The sequence below is a fragment of the Erpetoichthys calabaricus genome, chromosome 3, assembly GCF_900747795.2.
Source record: "Erpetoichthys calabaricus chromosome 3, fErpCal1.3, whole genome shotgun sequence".
Lineage (NCBI taxonomy): Eukaryota > Metazoa > Chordata > Cladistia > Polypteriformes > Polypteridae > Erpetoichthys > Erpetoichthys calabaricus.
This window is the reverse complement of record NC_041396.2, coordinates 289,327,079-289,336,271: the sequence shown is the minus strand read 5'-3', so window position 1 is coordinate 289,336,271 and position 9,193 is coordinate 289,327,079. Positions and strand designations below refer to the sequence as shown.

General features: G+C 39.9%; 1 protein-coding gene across 1 annotated transcript in view; it reads left to right on the top strand.

Moving 5' to 3' along the window:
• Positions 1–709: 709 nt before the first annotated feature.
• LOC114649074 (calcitonin gene-related peptide type 1 receptor-like) overlaps positions 710–9,193 on the top strand; it is a 115,632-nt gene continuing 107,148 nt past the window's right edge. The window contains exon 1 of the mRNA XM_028798491.2: positions 710–825. The gene's annotated coding sequence lies outside the window, so the exon portion shown is untranslated. The remainder of the gene's footprint in view (positions 826–9,193) is intronic.

Sequence of the window (9,193 nt, the reverse complement as noted above, 5' to 3'; positions counted from 1 at the left end):
TCACCTCACAGCCCTCAACCAGCACACTCCAGCTAGAAGTGTTTCGAGGGGCAGCAACGGTCGCAAGGAAACGCATTCTGTCACTGCGGGATGTTCCAACTAAATAAAATCGAATATAACTCCCTAACATAAAACTGCTGTAAAAACATAAACAAAAAATCGGATTGCATCGAAGGCGACGGGAAGGAGACGCCGATCCAGTTTATCCAGTGAGAATGCGTAGGCTTTGTAAAAAGTTGTTTTGAAAGTGACATTTTTCGAGTAACGAGTCTCAAAGGGATACATATTGTACATTAGCACGAATACAGCAAGCATGCAATATATGTTTCAAAGTTGTATATAAACACAGGGAACTCCAGTCTCTGTATTACATCTTGTCTGAAGAAGGAGCCTGAGTTGCCTCGAAAGCTTGCATATTGTAATCGTTTTAGTTAGCCAATAAAAGGTGTCATTTTGCTTGACTTTCACTACATATATAATGGCTAACACGGTACAACACCCTAGTACTAAAGTTGAGACAAGAGAGATTCACACTTTAAATCCGCTAAACAGATAAAGTGCCTAAACTACTAAGCAACGGCAATGGACCTCAAAGCGAAATAACAAACTAAACAAAGAGTGGAAGTCAAAGTTGAAATAGTTCATGAGAGGGCGCTTAATTCCTTAAGGGGAGGAGCTCGTGACTTTTTTTTTGTCTTTCCGAACGGACTCTATCAAATAAGTCAACGTGTATATCCGCAGATCATTTGAAAACTTTGTTATCATCAGTCCGCTCCAGAAATGACAGGAGCGCAGCGCATGTCCTCGACTGCTGCTAATCTCAAGGTAAGCGTGACACGCGACAGCCTCGGGCTTTACATGTCTAAGGAAACGGTGGGAGCTGATAAGCTTAAAGGGGGGAAATGTAAACCGAGCAACACCGCTTAGTAAATGCGGGACAGATAGGCTTGACGGTTACTCGCTACCCAGGAGTAACTGAGCAGCCTGTAAACGGACACGAGGCAACTGCCAGTCCTACAGACACCATCAAGAAACGCTGCATCGGCGGGGCTTCATCGCGTGATATTCGGAAGTTGTGAAAGGATCTTCTGTGGTGTACATCGGAGGCCATATGGCTTAAGCGTTGGATATTCCGCTTGTTGTTTCACAACTTGTCTCATTTCTAGGCTGTTCACACTACATCGGTTAAACGGTTTATTTCGATTCGCTTTTCTTGCACATACTCAAAAGTCGAATGGCTGCAGCAAATGTACTACCTCGGCATGGCTGAGTGGGTGTAAAAGGTTGTGGGTGTGATTGCGTGTGGGAGTGCGCAGGAGTGTGTGGGCGTGTGCGGGAGTATGCCATGCGAAATACGGGCACCCATTCTATAACTGCTTAAGGCTTTTCGTCCTTTGCTCGGAGGGCTGGGCTTCGACTGGCAGCAGGTGTGTATTCGAAATCCTCCAAACCATCCTCGCGTTATCTGTAACTCACATTAATGAAAAGTATGAAATGAAAACTGAAGAGTATTCGTCCGTTTTAAATTATTGACCATTTTGCTTATGCAAATACAATAACATGTCAAATAAACATTATTATTATTATTATTATTATTAAACAATAATACTTCAATATGTCTATTTAGAATGAATTTTAATAATAATCGACTAAGAAGAACATTATCAATTATTGATCCATGTTTTGTATCATAGAGTCGCACATTCCTAAAATTGAATGTGCCAAAGTGGCTCTTCAGATTGGTTTCCAAAAGAAGCATCCACAAGACAGTTACAGGATGAGCCTTTATGTATTTAGATCTTTTACAAATTCTACAAAAAAAACCACGAGTAAATGGTAACAAGTTTGTAAAATCTCAATCCTTTTAAAAAAGCCCTCTTGCTGCATACACTCACATAGCCTGAGTTTGGGTTCTCTTCTGTTGTATTCTGCTAGGTTGCATACAAAACATTAAACATTTCTGTTTTGTCCCCATATTAGGAATTTACAAAGCCCAAACACCAGGCACAAAAACGTTTTACAGAATTAAATGGTTTCTTATCAAGCAATAGCTATACAGGAAACCACACAACCCATTAAAATGGCAATTTTTAATCGTGCAGGGAGTCTGATCTTATCCAGATGTACAGTAAGACAGAAGCCAACGCTGGACAGGGCAACAGCTCCTTACAAGGCACACTCAGATATCTGGATGTGGACAGTGTGATGTTCCACAAAATGAACGGTGGGATTATCATATGTATTTATTTATTTGTTTTCTATTTCCTTTTAACTGAGAATACGTCGTACGTTTGATATTCGCCAATATTTCTAATTTCTACATTATTCCCAAAACACAGAATCTGGGAAATAACAGTTCAATTAATTAGCCCAGGAGTCACAATTAAAAACAGAAACAGGATGGAACAAAAACCTGCAGCCATAGTGGGTCCCCAGGACCGAGTTTGAGAGCCCCTGATCTATTACAGTAAATGGTGTCCTTAATGTCTATCTTATATAGTGTGTATTTAATATCTATCTATCTATCTATCTATCTATCTATCTATCTATCTATCTATCTATCTATCTATCTATCTATCTATCTATCTATCTATTATATAGTGCCTTTCATGTCTATCTATCTATCTATCTATCTATCTATCTATCTATCTATCTATCTATCTATCTATCTATCTATCTATCTATCTATCTATCTATCTATTATATAGTGCCTTTCACATCTATCTATCTATCTATCTATCTATCTATCTATCTATCTATCTATCTATCTATCTATCTATTATATAGTGCCTTTCCTATCTATCTATTATATAGTGCCTTTCACATCTATCTATCTATCTATCTATCTATCTATCTATCTATCTATCTATCTATCTATCTATCTATCTATCTATCTATCTATCTATAATATAGTGCCTTTCATATCTATCTATCTATCTATCTATCTATCTATCTATCTATCTATCTATCTATCTATCTATCTATCTATCTATCTATCTATCTATCCCTTAAAATGGAAATAAAACCAATACTTTTATTTTTGTAGAATTTTTTTTTTTTTACTTGAAACATCTATTTTTAAAAATGACTGATGAAATCTGAACATCTAAATGTAGATGTACATGTTAATATGTGAATATGCCTTTTTAGTGGCCTGCTGTCCTCTCCAGTGATGGCTCACTTCTTTTACGCAGGAATGCATTGGCTGCCCAGTTGCACACAATTCAATAACTGGTTTGCATGTGCTCTGAAAATGAATGAATGAGAAAATGACTGGTCAAGGATCATAGCGACTGAAATATTTCATCCATCCATCCATCCATCCATCCATCCATCCATCCATCCATCCATCCATCCATCCATCCATCCATCCACTTTCTAAACCCACTTTATCCTGAGTCAGGTCACAGGGACATTGAATCTTATTCCAGTAACCACAGGGTGCAAAACAGGAACAATCCCTGGCCAGGGTGTCAGTCTATTGCAGGGTGAACAAATACACACACACACACACAAACGCAAGCACCAGAGGCCAATTTAGCATAGTCAGTCCACCTAACCTGTAAATGGAAACCAGAGCAACCAGAGGAAACCCATGCAGACACTGGGAGAACATACAAACTCCACACAGGAAGCATGCAAGGAGCACACAAACCCCGGTCTCCATACTGTGAGTCAACAGTGCTAACACTTCACTGCACATATTATATTATATTATATTATATTATATTATATTATATTATATTATATTATATTATATTATATTATATATTTAAGTAATTCATGTATTGTATAATAGTTAACCAGAGCCTATCCAAGCAGCACTGACAACAAGGTAGGAACCAACCCTGTTATGTGTATGCACTGCCAGTCCACTTCCACTGTGCCACTGTGTCATCCCTGAAGTATTTAGTCTTTACTTAAAGCATTTTGATGGGTATGGATAGGTGTGACTTTTAAAAAGGATGTATGCTGTATGGAAATGGTAAACCAAAGGAGTCCTAAAGGAATGTGAATCAAAGACACCACCATTTATTTTAATCTAAAAGTAAAATAAGGGTTTATTTACAAGATGCAGGGCAACTATGTTTCCAAGAAAGATGCCAAGAAAGAGTTGTACTTTGCAGCTCTTGTGTTATTTCTGTATTTCCTCTTCTTTTTTTTTTCATTGTTGCCATATCTTCCACTTTTTCTGATTCACTTATCCATGCAGGGTGACACTCCCCATTTTTACTTTTCAAGGTGACTCTCTTTATCTGGTCCTTCTCCTTTTTAGTGGTTGAAACTCATGGCAAACCGAACTTTATAATTCACTTTCAGTAATATCTGACAGTTGTCTGCTGCAATTCACTGGAATTCAGTACAACTTGATTTTTTTAATATAGCATTTTCAATAAGGCAGATTCAGCCCACTAATACTGATTTACTGTTGTAGAACAGTAGCAGAAAGTGGCTTACTTCGTAAAACTGACATGAATAGTAATAAGGAAATACTCAAACAATGGCTAAAGTGCAATCGACATGTCGGCTAACGGAAGGCTGGCAACGGGGGACAGGAAATCCAAACGGCCTTGTGGTGTAGTGGCTGTTAGACTTCAGACCACTAGGTTAGCTGTGCAATTCAGATCACCTCCTTTGGGTTCAGTTGTTACATAATTTTAATTTGAAAATGTCTGCACTAATTTGGAGTGTTCATACAGTAAAAAATGTAATGATTTACTTCAAAAGGTACATAATAAATGAGAAGAGTTGCATCACAAATTAAATGTTTAAAGTATAAATATGCTCAAATGTGATAAAAAATTATCATTTTTCACCCTCTCATGGTAGGCTAGATCCCTAGTAAAGAATCAAAACTCAAAAATAACATCACGTTTATAATTGCTGACCTTGAAATGGGCTCAAATGATACCCGCCATACTTACTTTTGAAATTTGTCATTTTTAAATTTCTGGGTGTGGCTCTTGAAGGGGCTAGGACCACTGACAAAGAATCAAATATCAAAAATATTACCATATTCATTATCAGCAACCTCAAAATAAGCATTAAACCACTCTCCATGTGCCCACATTAACGCTCCCCACTTTTTCAAAGTTTTGTGAAAGGGAGTAACTTTGACCCCCCTGTGTCCCATTAGGGGGTGAACCCCTAGAGTGGGTGGATGTGGTCCATATGACTTTGAGTCCTTCTGACCATTTCTGCTGAGGACACCGATTGGTTTACTCTATCATAAAGGTGTCATTTTCTGTACAAAACAGCGTCCAAAAATGGCCTAAAAATGAGGTCCAAAATTGGGGTGAACTCCAAAAACCTCGATGTCTTACATGAGTGGACATCAAGACACGTGTGACAGATTTCTTGTACTGCTGAATCAGGAGGTTCTGGACAAAAAATGCTCAAGTGATTTCAAATTGTTCATAAGTAATTCTTATGAATGTAATATATCCATCCATTCATTCATCCATCCATTTTCTCAACCCGCTTATCCAGAGGAGGGTCACATAGTAATTGTAATATGTAGAATCAGTGCCCGTACGTGGGGCATGGTGATGGGGTGATCACCTCAGGTGGCGCTGTACAGCGTTTCTGTTTGGCGATGTGGCGTTTAGTGCAGCTGCCTCAGAGATTCAGTGTTCTGACTTTGAATTTCATACCTGACGCCATCTGCGCAGAGTTTGCACATTCTCCCTGTGTCCACGTGTGTTTTTTATTAGGTGTATCAGTTTTTTTCCTTTACAGATGTGTTATAAAATCTTTGGGAACTTTAAATTGGCCTAGTATGAGTGAGTGCACAGGCGTTACCTTCCTGTCTCACCTCGATTTTGCCAGGGTAGGCTTTCAAATTGTATGATCCACGTTTGAGGATGTTGTGTTATGGAGAACTTCACACAATTACATGAATGTCTTTAGACTTTATTGTTTGGTACACTGGTTTAGTGCCTGTAGGGGTGGACAGTACAGCTAAAAATTGATCAGGACAGGAAAGGTCAGGTTGGGGGCATACACTGGTGCAGCACGTTTCAGCACCCACCACACGACGAAACAGCTTGGGATCCTGGTTGGCAACCCACCAGGCAGACACGTGGTCTACTCCCACCCTCCAGAAATGACCCTCTATCTGCTGCAGCTAGGTGTTATGTGGGTGTCCTTCTTGGCCTGGTCCAGCCACTCGGGCCCTCAACAATGAGGATTCTGTGAGCCGGATCACCCTCAGGTAATTGCACCACATGGCCTTAATGCCTTACATGACGCTCCCACACATTGCAAGTAATGTGCCTCAATTGGGACTCCAAGAGCCACCGAAAGTTTTTAACACAATGCCAAACCAGCGGTATCCAAGGATTCTCCAAAGAGACACAGGACCAAAGGAGTCCAGTGTTCCCCATAGCAAGGCAGGAAGCACCAGGACTCTAAAGACTTGGACCTTCGTCCTTTTGCAGAGATATTAGGATGTCACAGACCCCTTTCCAGCGACCTCATGACCCCCCTATGTTCTCACAATCGGTCTATTGACTTCATAGGAAGAGTCACCAGAGACATGAATGTCACTGCCAAGGTAAGTAAACCTCTCAATGAGGTCGACACTCTCTCTGCACACAGACACACTGCTGATGGCTGTGCCCAAGAGCTCATTAAATGCCTGGATCTTGGCTTGTATTCTGGACACTCACAAGCCCAAACTCTTAGACTCCTCACTCAGTGTCTCGAGAGCCACAATCAGAGCCTCCATTGACTCCGTGAAGATCACAGCATCATCAGCATAGTCAAGATCTGTGAATCTCTCTTCACCAACAGATGCCCCACAGCCGCTGGACTCCACAACCCTGCCCAACACCCAGTCCATGCAAGCATCTAACAGAGTAGGAGCAAAAATAGAACCCTGATGAACCCCAGAATCAACACAGAGGTTCTGCCTCCACTCTGCACAGCACTCACAGTGCCAGTGTTCAGGCCGGCCATGATATCCAGCAACCTTGAAAATTGGTGTCATGATATAATTAAAATTTATCATGGTTGTGGTATATATCACGGTATAATTTCTGTTTATATACTATTCACACTGAATCTAATGTAGGTGTCTCTGCTGGCCCAATTTCATCAATTAATAGTGGGTGATAATTCTTTATGCAGTACTTCAATGAGTGGGGAACCACTTCAACCACCACTAATGTGCAGCATCCACCTGGATGATGTGATGGCAGCCATTTTTGCAGCAGTAACACTCACCACACATGAGCTGTTAGGTAGTGAAGTGATGAGAGAGATACCCAATTAGAAACAGGGGATGATTAAGGGGGCCAGAATAACTAGGCCATGGTGGTGTTTATGAAAGAAGCCCAAGGATCTTTCATGACCACAGAGAGTCAGGACCTCAGTTTTATGTTTCATCTGAAGGACGGTGCCATTTTTACAGCACAGCGTCTCCATCACTGCACTGTGGCTTTGGGATTCACATTCAGACCATAAGGTAAGGGCCCCCTACTGGCCTTGCCACCACCTCTTCCAGCAACAACCCAGGATTTTCCTAGGTGGTCTCCCATCCAAGTACTGGCCAGGCCTGAACCTGCTTAGCTTCAGGTGGATGACCTGTTGTGAAGTACAGTTGGTATGGCTGCTGTCCTTACTTTGATGTTTTCTTTTCATTTTAGTCAATAGAAGTAATTTCAAAATATATGTACTGTTCATTATAATAATAAGAAGTACTGAAAAAGAAATAAATAAGACATATTGCACATGCTTTTTAAAGCAGATAATCTTGGAAAATATGTTTACTCTTTAGACCATACACTTAAGGTAAAATGAAACGAGACTGACAATAAAAAAATAAGCACTCCAAAGCTATTATTTCTAATTCCTCTGGTTTGTCCTTGAACAATAATAAGCAAGCATAGCTCAACTTTAACATTGCTTTTCAAAACATCTTTGTTAACACGAAGAAAAATAACATGAAAAGTATAGAAAATGTTCATCTCCATTGGCTGAATCCTGCCTCAGCAGAGACTCTCACAACAAGCCCTACACTTTCACACTGCTGAAATTAAATGATCTCAAGGGAATACTTTTCATTTTTCAAAATCCTCTGATGTCAGTGGAAAATGTCTTTAAAAAGATATTCTAATGAAATATTGTTATTTGTACCAAACAAAATGTCTTCCATTTTATTGCTTTCTAACCTTGAAGATACATAGCATGTCAACTTAGAAAATCGCTGGATGCGGTGCAGTATTTGGGGTGCCTGCCCAGCTGCAACCCCCGTATAATAATAAGCAGTGCAATAAACAAAAATGGCCATGTAGGACTCAAAACCATGCAAAGTAAGTGTTCCTCCTTGCATGTCTTGAAAGCAGGCAGTATGGAGAGCTCCATCTCGCTGTGTCGCTCGGGTTAAAAGATGACTTCCATATCTCTGCACCTTGGCCGGCTCCTGGAAGGGGCGGGACTTCACCTTCCAGGCAGGGGCGGGGCTACAACTCTGTGCTGTAGAAGAAATTAAAGGCACAGTTAGTGACAGCGCCCTCTCCTGCCTGGTGGTGGCTTCCCTGACCCGACTGGGAGGTCCCCAAAGGTGCATGCATGATAAGCATTTCCAGGGTTGGATTAACCATTAAGCAAAATAAGCACATTTAGGGCATCAAGGAAAGGAAGACACCACCAAAATTGTTCAAATTGCTGGATTTACCATAGAAAATATGGTGCAAAACTGCAAATGGTGCAGCTGAACCAGATTGCACAAAAAGGGGATCCAGCAGTAAATTATAAAATGACATTTATATAATAAATAATAATAATAAAACAGTAATAATAGAGATTGGGGGGCACCAAAATCTTTAAAGTGCTTAGGGCCTCTAAAGGTCTTTATTCGTCCCTGAGTATTTCAACATATTGTACATGGATGAAAAGATGTAAAAATAATGCTTTTAATTGCTTACTTATAGATTTATTTATATTTAATGTTTTCTCCTATATTCGTTAAACCAAGTGTTTAGTCAGATATGCAGTTGGATACCATAAAAAAAAACAACGCATGTAGCTTTTTGTTGCATTCAGTTTCTGCCAAAATCCTGATGAGCGCAAAGAAAACATTTGTATTTTTTATTGTCTTTATGTTCTTTAAACATTCTGGAGGACCAGATAAGTCCCATGATTACATGTGTTTGTGTGTGTATGTGTATGTGTGTATATACACTGTATA